The sequence below is a fragment of the Tiliqua scincoides genome, chromosome 1 (genome assembly GCF_035046505.1).
Source record: "Tiliqua scincoides isolate rTilSci1 chromosome 1, rTilSci1.hap2, whole genome shotgun sequence".
NCBI lineage: Eukaryota > Metazoa > Chordata > Lepidosauria > Squamata > Scincidae > Tiliqua > Tiliqua scincoides.
Window position 1 is genome coordinate 84,980,678 of NC_089821.1, and position 14,254 is coordinate 84,994,931.

General features: G+C 43.7%; 1 protein-coding gene and 1 pseudogene across 1 annotated transcript in view; both read left to right on the forward strand.

Annotated features, from left to right (window-relative positions):
- Positions 1-14,254, forward strand: part of GPR39 (G protein-coupled receptor 39) — a 165,302-nt gene that overhangs the window by 34,837 nt on the left and 116,211 nt on the right. The gene's annotated exons all lie outside the window — the stretch shown is intronic.
- LOC136638024 (5S ribosomal RNA) lies at positions 11,025-11,141 on the forward strand (annotated as a pseudogene).

Sequence of the window (14,254 nt, forward strand, 5' to 3'; positions counted from 1 at the left end):
ATTTTAAAGGGATGCATTTTTTCCCTTCTCCAGGGGGCAGCACATTCCTTCTAATTTGCGGTGGCCATTTGTGTTGAGTCAAATCCATGCACAAAAAATCCATGTATAACAAGGTTGGACCTGTACAGTACTTTTAAACTGGAGTTGTTTAAAACCTCCTTTCGACATGCAAATCTGAGAACTCTTTTGTGATGATGCCTTCTTCCAGAGACTATCATCTATCCGTTCATCTATGCGAGGAATTACATGTGTATTGACTCTTAAGAACTTTTTTTCCTTTTTGAAATGAAAGATAAAATGAATAAGGCAAAGAATAGCAACATTAAAACAAATATTTTATTCCACTTCTTGTGTGCATTTGTTGGAAACTTATAGCCCAATCCTGCCACCCCTTCTCTGCCAGGGTAAATAGCCTTACCCTGGCAGAGGCTGCTTTATGGCTGTCGCAAAGCAGCCTCTATCAACGACCGCAGAGGTCCTGATGGCAGTGCAAGTCACAGCAGCCTCCCCTATGTCAGCAAGCCAATGGACACCACTGGAGCAGGTAAGCCCGTGCTGGAGGCTGGAGGAAGGCAGGGAGGGGTTTGGATGAGGTGGGAATGGGTGAAACAAGGGAAGAGTGGGCAGAACAGTGTGGTGACAGGAGTGGGGAGAAGGGCCATTTCCCCCTTCTTTGGTAGCCCCTATCCTGAATTCCATGTTGAATTCCATGGTCCCTGACCCTCAGGACTGGATTTTTGGGCACTGCAGAAAGCCATTATGAGGAAAAAGGGCAAAGAAGTTCCTGTGCAGGAGTTTTCTTCCCTGTTCTTTAAGGTTAATATACAACTTAATTTAAAAAAAACAAACTGATAGCTGCTCCAAAGAAAATGTTCTGCTGTGGATATCTCAGAGTATATGAGGCCTTTCTTGGATTGAAGTCATTTTTGTTAACATACAAGCAAGAAATGTATGCGTGAAGATTTTATATATGCAGTTCTTTGGCTATGAGCCCAATCCTATGCATGTCTACACTGAAGTAAGTCCCACTGTAGTCAATGGGACTTACTCCCAGGAAAGCGTGGATAGGATTGTAGCCTATTTGTAAAAATCCAGGAACTTCTGTACCTACAAGACAGCCACTTGGCTATGTTGCATCTTCTGTTGTTTTCTGGACTGGATTCTGCATGATCGCATGTGATCTGTCACTTGTCGCCTTCCATAACTTCTTCCACGCGTATTGTTTAGCTGGGCTGTAGAATGTTACGGGACAGGCAATGTAAAAGGACACTTCCATGTTGTTTCTGCATTGTTTTTAGAGTGCTTCCACATTGCATGTTTTTAGTTCTGTGATTCAGCACAACTGACACTTGGAATAAAGGAGGAACCATAAGAGTAGGAGAACACATTTTGTGTGCAGTCATAAGTACGATTCCTGACATCCTGAAGTAGGACTGGGAAACAACTCTGAGAGCTTGAAAAGCTTCTAACAGTCAGTGTAGATAATACCGAGCTTATAAAAGTTGAGTATCCTTTATCTGGACTGCTTGGGATAGGAAGGTGTCTGGATTTTGGAATAATTGCATAAATATAATGAGAAATGCTTCCTCTTGCTCTTTTCACTGTTGTCCACATGGACGTCTGCTGGCCTCTTTGACATTTTTCAACCATGTCTGTGAAGGTACACACCACAGAGCAGAGAACAGAACTTATAGCCTGTACCTGCACTGTATGTGGGAATGAGCACAAGACCTTCTAGTGTTCACACCACAGAAAATTTTTTTAAAAGTCTTGGACAAAATTGTCCACATGTCTGGATAAGGGATAATCTAGTTACACCAGTTGACTCAGTGTGAAGGAGCCACATATTTTCAAAAGCCACACAAGATTGATGCCAGTTCCTATGTCAAGTCCTGCTGGTTGATTTGCAGACTGAGGAGTTAGTGGCCTGTTCAAGAGATGCAGCACATTGTGAAATGTGGTGCATCTCACTTTTTGGCATTTCCAACTGAACTTTCGTCCCCTTCCACTGAGGAGACCTCTGGTGGCCCTGGTGGTGCCACTGGATACAGCAGTAGCCATTTTGGTGCCACTGCACCTGGCGGCACCACTGAATATAGCATTGGGCTGTAAGGCATTGAATCAGCAGCATGCAAAGCTGCCATCTAAATGAGAGATGGAAATCCCTGGATTCAGTTTATTTTACCCCACTGGTGTGATGGGACAAATGTTATGAGAGTTAACAGGTGACTGACTCATGATTTTGAACATTTCAGTTCAGCAATGCCAGACCTCCTCATCCAGAAGTACAGCAAATTTCATGCATCCCACACTTAGCTACCGCTTCTTTTCATGACATTTTCACTGGTGAACCGTAAGCGATGATCTCAGTTTATTGCTAAATGATTACATTCCAAGAAGTACCACATCTGGCTTTGTGATTCATCCAACAGTATAAACGATATCAAAGGAGACGGCACCTGTCCTTCTCAATTCACATTTTATTTTTGCTTAAAATTGCCTGTGCCCTTCTGCGTAGATAAATTTCCATTTACGCTTTTGTAGCAGTACCTTTCAGCCCAAAGGGAGAGGTGTGTGGGTGATGACTGAGTGTGGTAGATGGTTTGTCAGACACTTCAGTGCTTTAATGTGTGCACTCTGTGCATTCAGAATGGCAGAGTTCCAGCAGTGTGTTGGCTGCTGGTTTAATTTCTTATAAATCTGTGATTTCATGGGTAAAAGATTTACATGAAGTGCCAATACTGAGCAATGCAGTTGTAGAGCTTGACTCTGAACCCACTCACTCCACAAGAGTAATCATTTGTCTGGATGGTGCAACTGTCACTTTTAATTCCCGCATCAGAAATAGACAAGCAAATGTTTAGGACTCCTTCAAGCTGATGCTGACAATAGGATGCAATTCTGTCATCATTTCTCAGTTTCTGATATCAAGATGGATTTTTCAATGCTTGTGCTGGGAATAGATTGCATGATTGAAAGTATTTTAAAGTCGTGCCACCTTTGAAAATAAATTGCCTACAGCTTTGTGCTTGGGCAGGTAGACCAATGTCCTTGGTCTCAATTTTGGGAAAATATTTTGTATTTGTCAGATCAATACAGACATTTTACAGACTCAATACAGACTCACAAAGAGAGTCTGGTCCAACAAGAAGCTGACAGAACATACCAAGATCCAGGTCTACAGAGTTTGCGTCCTGAGTACACTTCTGTACTGCAGCGAGTCATGGACTCTTCACTCACAACAGGAGAGGAAACTGAATGCTTTCCATATGTGCTGCCTCCGACGCAATCTCAGCATCACCTGGCAGGACAAAGTTCCAAACAACACAGTCCTGGAACGAGCTGGAATCCTCAGCATGTATATAGTGCTGAAACAGAGATGCCTGCGTTGGCTCGGTCATGTCGTGAGAATGGATGATGGCCGGATCCCAAAGGATCTCCTCTACGGGGAACTCGTGCAAGGAAAGTGCCCTACGGGTAGACCACAGCTGCACCAAGAACCATTATTTTCTCTGCTAGGCTAATAATATTTTGTTTGTGGAATGGGTGCGTGCATGATGAAATACCAGTGCAGTGTCTTCTTATTCTTCCTCTTCCTTGATTATCCTTCTGAGGAAAGAAAATTAATGCCCCAATCCCATCCCCTGTCACTTGTACCAATGTAGCCACATAATGGAGTTATGCCCTGCAACCTATGGTGGAGGGGGGTGATCAGGAGGTCGCCTTGAAGTAAGGGAACTTTTGTTCCCTTACATCCAGGTAAGCCCTCTTTTGTCCTATGGGTCTGCTCAGAGCTGTGCCAGCTCTTTGGCTGGAGCGAGTCTGAGCAGACTCAAGGGGGTGTGGCAAGGCAAGGCAATGTCCATTGGATATTGGCAGTGCCTTTGCCTCTGATAACAACCACCTGCAGGACTTGACATGCATCCCAGTGGCCCTAATCCCTACCCAGATCCTCCCCCTCTCCATTACTTCCACTGCCTGCCTAACCCATCCCCCTGCCAACTTACCAGCGCTGGGAGAGCCAGATGAGCCACTGCCATGTGGTTGGTGCCAGTTGCCATTTGCAGCATTGACCCACTAGCACGTGAGAGCACTTCGCATTTTGCGATGCTGCAAACCACATTGTGCTACAAGACCATAAGGGAATATGGGAAGCAGGAACGGGTTCATGGGCACTAACCACTAGACACTACTCCCCCTGGCCAATCATCTTTGGCCAATCATCTTCAATATCATCTCTGATACTTCCAAACTGTAAAAGCTGTAGGGGAAGTTTTAAAAGTAGGAGCTTAATATTTGCATGGTCTATTAAACTTTTGTCCAAACTTCTAACTTAGAAAAATTTCTGGTTTTGCTATATTTGTTTAGCCTTTCTTAAATGTTTCCTGGAAACAGTAACATCACCCTGCAGGGAAAAAAAATAGAAAGACAACTTCTTCTTTTTTTCTCTTCAACTTCTTTTGAGGATGCATAGCATTTTGGATTTCATATTAACATAATCCATTTTCTCAGGCCTTGGCCATGCAGTTCTATTTTGTCCAAGGAATACATCGGTCAAGGATAAGTAGAAAGAATCTCTAGTATTTTTTTTTAATAGCATAACATGATTCAGTCACCAAGGGATGACCTCTACCTCTGTTCTATATTAGTGTTCAAAATTAGCAATTTGCAAAGAGAAAGGGCTAAGTGACTTTCAGGAGGCAGCAGCATTGACGTATTCTCTTAAGGGAATAGGGTTTTCTAACAAATATGCCATCTGGTGCATTCAGAGTAGAAAAAAGGGTTTCTCTTCAGAAGTTTGAGCCAAGGATGATAATCCTTCCATTGCTGGGGTAGCTTAGTGGTGTCCAGAGAGTAGGGATAAGTTTGAGAGGCAGAAAAATTCTGCCTCCCTTAACCTCCAATCCAGACATCAAATAGTGATCTAACTGCATTTGGTAGTCGCTTAATTATACATATATCTGGAGCTGTCAGCAGTCTGCTAAGAAATCTTTCATCCCTTAGCTTTCCTTTTAGAAACCTCTTTATAAAGCAGCCAAAAAGAATAGAGGAGGGGGCTGTGTATGTGGGTGCGTGCAGGAGGCCAGCTGCAGTTATTTTTCTTTTTTCTTCCCCACGAGGTTTCTTCTGAACACAGAATTTTCAGAAAATGAGAAGAGTCAAAAGATAACAAAATGTATTAATGAATACACTAGAACACACTAGTTCTATAATTCACAGAGTGGTGTCTTCTAGAAAGCTGGCATAGACAGCTGCTGTTCTCTTCTTTCCCTGTCATTGATATATAACCACTGAACTTAGAGAACTGGGTATACTCAGTGTTTGGGCTATGAATATATTGAGCGCTACATGGAAAAAATAGTCTGCAGATTTTTAAAATTCAACCATGTCAGGCAGTCAGATGCAGTACTGAAAACAACCTGATAACATCCCTCAGTGACAAATTGCACAGACTAAGGAAAAGCAGCAATTCCCAGAGTTTTCTATTAGCCTGTGGAACTAGATTTGACCCAGGATATCACTTGATGTCCCAGACCAGGAGGATTGTTGTCTGCGATGTACATACTCCATATGGAATGGACTTCTCAGAAACTTCAGTTCAAACCAAATGCAACAGCAAGGTTTGTAATTGAGAGTGGCTAAGGAGAATGTATCACTCCAGATCTTATACTGGCTATCGGTCAATTTCTATGAACATTTGAAAGTGCTGCTGCTGACCTTAAAGCCCTAAATGGTTTTGACTTTTCTATCTCAAGGACTACCTCTTCCTACGTGAGCCTGCACAAACCCTTTGGTCACATGATCTAGTCACAGAGGGGTAGGTTGCACACTTCCAATCAATTGCGTAGGGTGGAGTGAGCCGGTGTATTTTGATTTAAAATATTTAATACCCAGTCTTTCCAATCCTAGAACAAGAAGCTCAAGGTAGCACTTTCTCTCAGCGCTGTCCCTCTCACTTTCCTACACATTAAAGTTAATGTTACCGACGTTAACAATATTGAAGATGCTCAACTTTGTATTTGAATAGTGAAGAAACCTGCAATGGTATGATCTTCAAACTGATTATGTCAAAATGCTCCCTCTTAAAGTACCATCTCCATTTAATAGTGTAGTGGTCTTCAACCTTTTTCATGCCGTGACCGAAAGAAAGAAAGAAACTTGGGAACCACTGTCAGTCCCTTCCCCCACCTCCTGGGACTCTATCTGCCCACTCCCCACCCCACTACTGCTACTCCCAGCACTGCTCACTGTAACCAAATATTCTTATTAGAGAGAGCAGAAAAAGTTACCATGAAGCCTGGCACTAGTGAAAGGTATTTTAGCACAGTTGCTAAGAACCTGAGCAGGACTGGGGCACAATCCTCTGGTACCTGCAAAGGTACACCAGATGCCTCCACCTTTACTTGGTGATGCTGTAGTCCAGTGATCTTCACCATTTTTCATTCCTGTAAGTTGCAGTAACCGCACAACTGAGGCTTTGCGATCCCATTGGAGTCCCTACCCAAGGTTGAAGAACACTGTACTAGTGTAGAGGGAAGAACCAATTTCATACTAATGTTCATCTACTTTTCTTGCGATTCATGTTGCAGTACGGGCCTTGAACATGTTCTGCTATGATTTTTTTAATGTCTGAAGTCTAATAATATAGTTTCCCTTTTAATCCTTTCTTAAGCTGATTTGTCGGCATTTTTGTGTTCAGTGACCAAACCTTCAGACATCTCTTAATTAGTTGTTTAATTTTTTTTTTCAATTTGCACCTCTGCTTGATGCAGGCAGCATGTGATAGTAAAGGAGATACCCAAAGACTAGAAAGATTTTTTTTGAAATTATGTTGTTGTTTTTAAGGAAAGAGTGCACATCTCATGTTTAGAATAAGAGCTGAATCGAGCTGTGTTTTGCTTTACGTATTGGCAACCTTCAGTCTCGAAAGACTATGGTGTCGCGCTCTGAAAGGTGGTTCTGGCACAGTGTCTAGTGTGGCTGAAAAGGCCAATCCGGGAGTGACAATCCCTTCCACACCGGGAGGGAGTCACCGCTTTATGTATGGTGACTTATAATAACAATTTTGTTCTGCTTTGTCTTAGTATTTAGAAATTACCTATTTGCTTCTGTGTTTCTGGGTTATAACCCAGTATGCTCATAAAGGGTGCAATCTTAACCACAAGTTAGGCTGGCACAAGTTCCTTGCTCCAGACTAGGAGGGTCGCAAAAGTGCCGTAAAGCACATAAAGCACTTGCTCCTTGGGAGCAAGGCGTGCCAGTGCACAGAGGTGCACAGAGGTGCACTGGCACATGGAGACTGTATCCAGCCTCCATGGTGGCTAGTAGGGCAAGCCTTGTGTCAGCTGAGCTTGGCCAACGCAAGGCTCTGGGGTGGGTGGGGAGGAACTGGGTAGGAAGTGGGAGGGAGGTGTTCCGAAGGGTGGACCCGGGGCAGACAGGTGGGCGGGGACTGGGAGGTGGGGCTAGGATCTGACTGCTATGCCAGATCCCAACCCCATTCCTGAGCAGCGTGGAGCAGCTTCAAGCCACTCGGCTCTCCTTGGACTTGTGCCATCTCTGGAGGTAGCGCAAATCCAAGGAGATCTATAGGGGCTGCAGTGAAGAGTTTCCCCTTACCTCTGGCTGAGCCACTTTGTCCATAAAGCCTCCTGGCTTGTCTGTTCCAGCTCAAGATAGGATTGCACTGTATGAAAGGTTAGAGGAAATTTCTTCTAGCACTAGAAAAGTTCAAAATAATAGGACTCTCTGTGGAGTCCTATGCTGCCTCCTGGCAGTGTTAGATAACCAAGACAACCAATCGTAAAAGGCACTCTGACAGCGCACTAGCCAGTGCGCTGCTGGGAGTGTTGCTGGGAAGGCCCGCACCTTCCCATCTACGTCATCACTTCTCCTGCTGCTTGCACCAGCAGGTAAGTCAGTGGGAGAGGCGTGAAAGATGGGAGAGGGCATAACGGGGGCAGGGAGTGGGTGATTGGACCTGGAAGGTGGTGAGTTTGGTAGCGCGGGTCTGAGTAGACTCTCCCTCTCCATGCCACAGAAGCTTGGGTAAGGGATGATTGTTTCTTTACCCAGCAGACACCTCTGCAACTGCCCCCTACCATAGGATGCTGCATCAGTGGGGAGGATAGAATTGGGCCATGAGTCCTATTAAGCATTGGTAGGATTTATTTCTGAATACACATGTGTAGGATTGTGCTACAAATCAGCCCATTTGGATCATGCAGTTTTGACATACATATTACATACATCCAGTTTTGACATACTATTCTGACTGTTAAAATGGCTCTTTATAGAAAGGTTGTTGTTCCGGTCTGACTTAGCCTTTTCATTTTAAAATAGTTTATTTTTCCTCCTCACTCATGGGCCATTAGTTTATGGTGAGTTATTGTCAAATTTCTGAGAAAGACTCAATCAATAATGATTTGTGGAGCTATAGCTATTGACAACCAGGATACCGAAACAAACAATAGCCATTTACGAGTTGTAGAAAATGTTTCATGAAGGGCATTTGGAGTACGTTATATTTATAAAAATGGGGAAATCGGAGTCCATGGTATTAGAAGAGAACATAGATACCACGGCTCTTTAGGAGCTGTAAGAAATTAGATTATGGTTATCCTTAGATATAAAATCTAGAGAAAAAAGGATTGTTTTTGAGCCACAATGTGACTCCATATGTCAGAGAGGATATATAGTCTAATAAAGTAGACAAGAGGAACGAACTCCTCCACAAAATCACCGTGAACAGAAATATCTGTTTCCTAAAGAAATATAGTAAAGAAAAATACCAATGTGTTCCTGACTTAGTCTGAGGAGGATCTTTAGATGGAAGAAGAAATCAAGCAGGCTGCCAAAGGAGAAAATATGTGAGAATGTTGTCCCCCTTCACAACTCCCCTCCTGTTGCCTGGGTAAATGTACATCAGGACATGACAGATAGAATTCCTAGATATGATAAATGCTGAGCCTTACAACAGTTAATCGTGGAGTCAAAGGGAGGAGGCAACCCTGAACTTCATACTGCTGGTGGCCTGGACCTGGTGTGTTATAAACTGCCTGGAAAATGACTCTTTCTCTGCACTGCAGGGAAGCCTCAGCAGAGAGATGGTGTCAGCTCTTGGACCAAGGGCCAGTTGGAATGGCCTATTTTACAGGGTTCTACCTCCCACTGGCTTTCTTTCTAGCAAGTTCAAATACCCTCCCTCCAACCCTATATCAGTATAGGTCTAGCTGGTCACTTCAGGATTGTTTAGGAATTTTTCTTCAGTAGATATTATTGGCTTCTTAAAGTTTGGGGTTTTTCTCTACTTTAGTGGTTCTCAAACTGTAGGTCGCAACCCAGTATTTGGTGGGTCATGAAACTGACAAGTGGATAGCTGACAAGGAAAATGTCTTGAGCCCAATGGGAAGTGAAACTGAGCCACATGTGCCTGTTGACTTACTAGTAGATGAATGTGCATTGGTCCACTTCAAAGGGCAGGCCTAGGGGAACGCAACATCATCAGAATGGTCTTGATCCTATGAGCACAGAGCTCAACAAACGCTCTAGAAGGTGGTCCCCCCACTATAGTAAAAATGATGAAAACAGGCTTGAGCAGCTGGTAAGGCAAAACTGTTTTGTTTTTTTAGTCTCGTAAAGCTAGGTGGGTCCCAAGAGAGTGTCATTTTTAAAAGTGGGTCCCAGTACTAAAACATTTGAGACCACTGATCTACTTCATACTGTTTAGTTATGCTGAATGTTACTGGGTGATATTTAAATTAGTCTATTTCCTGATCACAAGGATAGGTGAATAAGGGTCTTGGGCAATCACCTCTTAGAATATTACAGATGTGTATCCAATGGCAGTATTATGTCTAAGGGGGCTTTCATGGAATAGCACCTCTGGGCTATGACATTTGGTGACCTGGGGGCATCTGGGAATGAAACCCCTTTGGAGAATTGCCTAGCTCACTTGATCAGGGTTTTGCTGTAATAAATAATAAATTCCATAGTGTAGAATTCATTGTCACATAATGTGGTAGTGGCTACTAACTTGGATGACTTTAAAATGTGAGTGAATAAATTCATGGAGGACAGGTCTATCAATGGCTACAGGTCATGATGGCTATGTACTATTATTAACAGTATTTATATACCGCTTTTCAACTAAAAGTTCACAAAGCGGTTTACAGAGAAAAATAACTAAATGGCTCCCTGTCCCAAAAGGGCTCACAATCTAAAAAGATGCAAATGAATACCAGCATGAGAGCCACTAGAACAGACACTGCTGGGGTGAGGTGGGCCAGTTACTCTCCCCCTGCTAAAAAAGGAGCACCCACTTGAAAAAGTGCCTCTTACCCAATTAGCAGGGGTAAAACCTCCAGTTCACCAGCAGTATGCTTGTGGGCTTCCCAGAGGTACCTGGTACGCCATTTGGGAAACAGGAAGCTGGCCCAGGAGGACTTTTCTTATGTTCTTTTATGTCCAAGGTCTCAGACTATTGATTAGCTTGCTAGGAAATGAACTAAAACCAAAAAGAAAATGTAAGTTTTCTTTTAGGGCATTGCTTTCAAAGCCAAAGTATACCTTTGGTTACTTCCATATATGCCATGTGAAACAAGGCCAATTATTTTATCTGAGAATGAACAATAAATTGCCAGAATGAATACTAATGCTTTAGCATTTTGGATTTGGTCACAATAGCAGGCAAGGCCTCAATTTACTTAGGCTGCAGTCCTATACACATTTTCCTGAAGTAAGTTCCATTGGACTCAGTCTTTTCCTATATTGACACATTTCTTTCTTTATTTTTCACATATTCCTTCAAAGGAGCTCAGGGTTCCTTCCCTCCTTTTGTCCTCACAACAACCCTGTGAGGTAGGGGAGGCTGAGAGATGGTGACTGCTCTAAGATCATTCAGGAAGATACATGGCTAAGCCATTTAGGCAAGTTTTAATTTTCTGACTGAGTGCCTATGAGGAATGTTACTATAACTTACTAACTCACCCCTGAGTTCTAATATTTTTACCACCCAGAGTCTGATCAGCAACTGTTACCCTGCACATGCCTGATCTCGTCTGATCTCAGAAGCTAAGCAGGGTTAGGCCTGGTTAGTACTTAGATGGGAGACCGCTTGGGAATACCGGGTGCTGTAGGCTTATACCATAGTCTTTCGAGACTGAAGGTTGCCAACCAGTCTGATCAGTAGCAAATATTAGTGATGAGTTTTCAATTAGCAGCATACGGATGTGTGATTTGGGGCCAGACTGCTTCCTGACAGACTCATTTTCAGGGGTAGCACCATCGGTCTCAACAGGGCACTGGCCCACACCACAAGGAGACTGACTCCAGCCCCATTGTATGAGTTATTGGAAGTTTAAAATTAGCATGTAAGAAAATATAGTTGCACAGAGTATTATATGCTCGTTTTAGACTTGCCACAACTCATACAGCAATGGGCTTATTCTCAGGGATCCCTGGAATAACACAAGGGACTCCTGAGAGCAAACTGAGTTGACCAGAAGAGATGGGAGGCAAGGAAGTGCTTACGTAAGTGCAACCCAATGGCATAACTAAGGGAGGCATTAATTGTCCTGGGTGGGCATCAGGGTTCCTTTTGGAGGCCTCCTAAGGCCTGGGGAGGCTCTGAATGGCCTCCCCAAGCCTCAGAAGACCTCATAAGGCCTGCTAGAAGCCTAGAAAGGCACTTCCACCTGTCACTAAAACCTGAAGTGCCTTTCTAAGCCCCTGATAGGCCGGGGGGGGGGGTGTTCTGGCATTTGGCCCCTGGGGGGTTGTTAAAAAATTTGTGCTCCCTGGTGCCACATCCCTTAGCTACACCACTGGTGCAACCCTTTAAGATGACCCTGGTTTGAAGAGGGCTGGACCTAACTTGAAATATATCATTTGTGCAAGGCAAGGTTGCAATGAAATGTTCTCCTGTTGAGAACGTACACAATTCTGAAGCACTACTACCAAGATTAATCCTAGAAATGGCTCAGTTTCTGTTAAAGATTTTTCTAGGAGTTTATCATCAAACTTTTTGGAAGATATCAGTGTTACCTACCAAGATTCATCCCTTAATGAGAGAATGCCTGTACCCAAGTCAGTCATCATTATGTTCCATATTTCTGAGTTTGATGATCAACCCCCATCCTTCCCCAATCTTGGAGTTTAATATGTGGAAATCCCAGTCATAGCTCAAAGGTTAAGGTTGTCTGACCACTGTTTCTAACGCACCCAGAGTGCTTCAGTGACGCAAGGCCAATTATCCCATCCATTTCTGTTCTGGAGCTGGAAGGGGCACAGTGCCTATCCAACAAATCTCTGTCACCCATTCTAACTCAAGATTGAAGCTGGGGGGATGATGACAGGGGATTGTCCCTTACCTCACACAGAGGCACAGTGCAAAATCAGTGCAATGGGGCAGGACCACATCCTGGTGACCCCAACCAAGCCTACCAAGGCAAGTCTCCAAGAACCCTGATCCATGCTGTGTTTTAATATTCTTGCAGGATATAAACTGTTAGGATTCTAGCCAGGTTTCTACACATTTGAAAAGAAACAAATCCTGCGAAAGATTAGACAGAACCTTGCTGCCATAGTTGGCTCAGCATTCCTGTCTGTCACTTCCACTGAAATACGTCTGCTCCGACTGATCCAAGTGAAGTTAATGTCCGCATATGGGGTGTCTCTTCCATGACTGCCTCTTTCCTGCACAGGCCCAGTCCCAATCTCCAGGATGTTTGTGCAAGGTCTGCATCAATGCTTCTGGCAATGTCATGTTGGTTTTCCGATGATGAATGTGTGCACCGTGTGCTGCCATATCCCTTCTGGGTATGAAGGGGACTGAAATTTGGATAGGGGCACAAAATGGATAGGCTGCAAATGATGTTACAAGGATCTGATGATTTCTAGGATCTGCAGCACTCCTAGAAATAATTGAATATTATGCAGCTGTGTCTTGATTGTTCTTTGCAATTAAAGCAACAATTACACACTGATTCTGGTAAAGGAAAATGCCAAAGGATTGCTAAGAGTTGCATTTTGAAAGAATGTTTGCAGCAATGCTTAATGTGTTAGCTGTAATTTTCTCCAGCGGGAGTGGAGTGGGCTTCTTAATGTTTGTCATTTGCATTATCTAGAAATGTTGAAGTGTTGCTCTTTCTGTAGGTGTAATTGAAATCATGGAGAAGCTAAGCTCTAGACTGGCCAACAGCTTTCAACCATTCTTCAGAGCATGGCTAGGAGAGCTCTTGCACGGCTAAAATTGTCTGCATCTCTCCCGCCCTAACGCAATGCCAGATGGGCTTGATTTTTGTGGTGTGTGCTGTCACTAAGCATGTCATGATAGCAGTTGGGTAATAGACAACTGTAGGCTCTGGTTCCACAAACATTTGTAACAGATGCCCAGACCTCATTGCCCATCTTGCCATGTGTTGACTGTGTGATTACTGGATACAAAAAGCATAAAGCTATTCCCAGGGCAGCTTGGAGCTGGACTGATCCAGAACACATTTTGAAGAAGTAAAAGTGCCTCTCAACGCCTTAACTGTTTATCACAATCTCTGACCATTGTTTCCTAGTTTAGTTCGGATGCACAGTATCCAAATTCAGTTGTGTGCTATGCTCACTTGCAAGGGTCGTTTCTCCCTTCTAGGCAGCAGTAAAATTTGACCTGTTGGCAATGAGTGCAAAGTGACTGACACCCACAGCTTTTGTTGTGAGTTCCAAGGCTTGGAGCATGCTGAGTTTTTCTTTCTGTCTTGTAATGTTTGAAGACAGCTTGGATGCTTCAAGCGTGTTGTAATTTGAAGGCATTAAGCTTTTACTTGGCTCTGCTTTAAAAGTCTGCAGTCCAAGCACGACAGTTTGGCTGCAATTATATATTGCTTAGTTTTATGGCTTTTCACACGTAAACTCTGGAGCTTATTCAGCCATGAGTAAATCCTAAAATGTACAGATCATTAGAGGAAGTATTGAACCATTTACTTGCAGAATGGGCATAGATTAACTGGGAACGGATCAGTGTGGTTTTTACCACATACCATCAATTGAAGCACTTAACTGTTTCTTTCTTAGGGTGGGGAATCACTGAGAGCCCAATCCTGAACTTGACGCACCGGCTACTCCCTTTACCTGGGGGAAGGGGACAAAAGTCCCCGTCTCCTGAGGTATCACCTGCAGCTGCGGTGGACACGCAGAATTCAGTGGCATCCTGATGCTGCTGCAGCCGCACACCCTGGGAACTCAGGATTAGTCCTGGTCATGA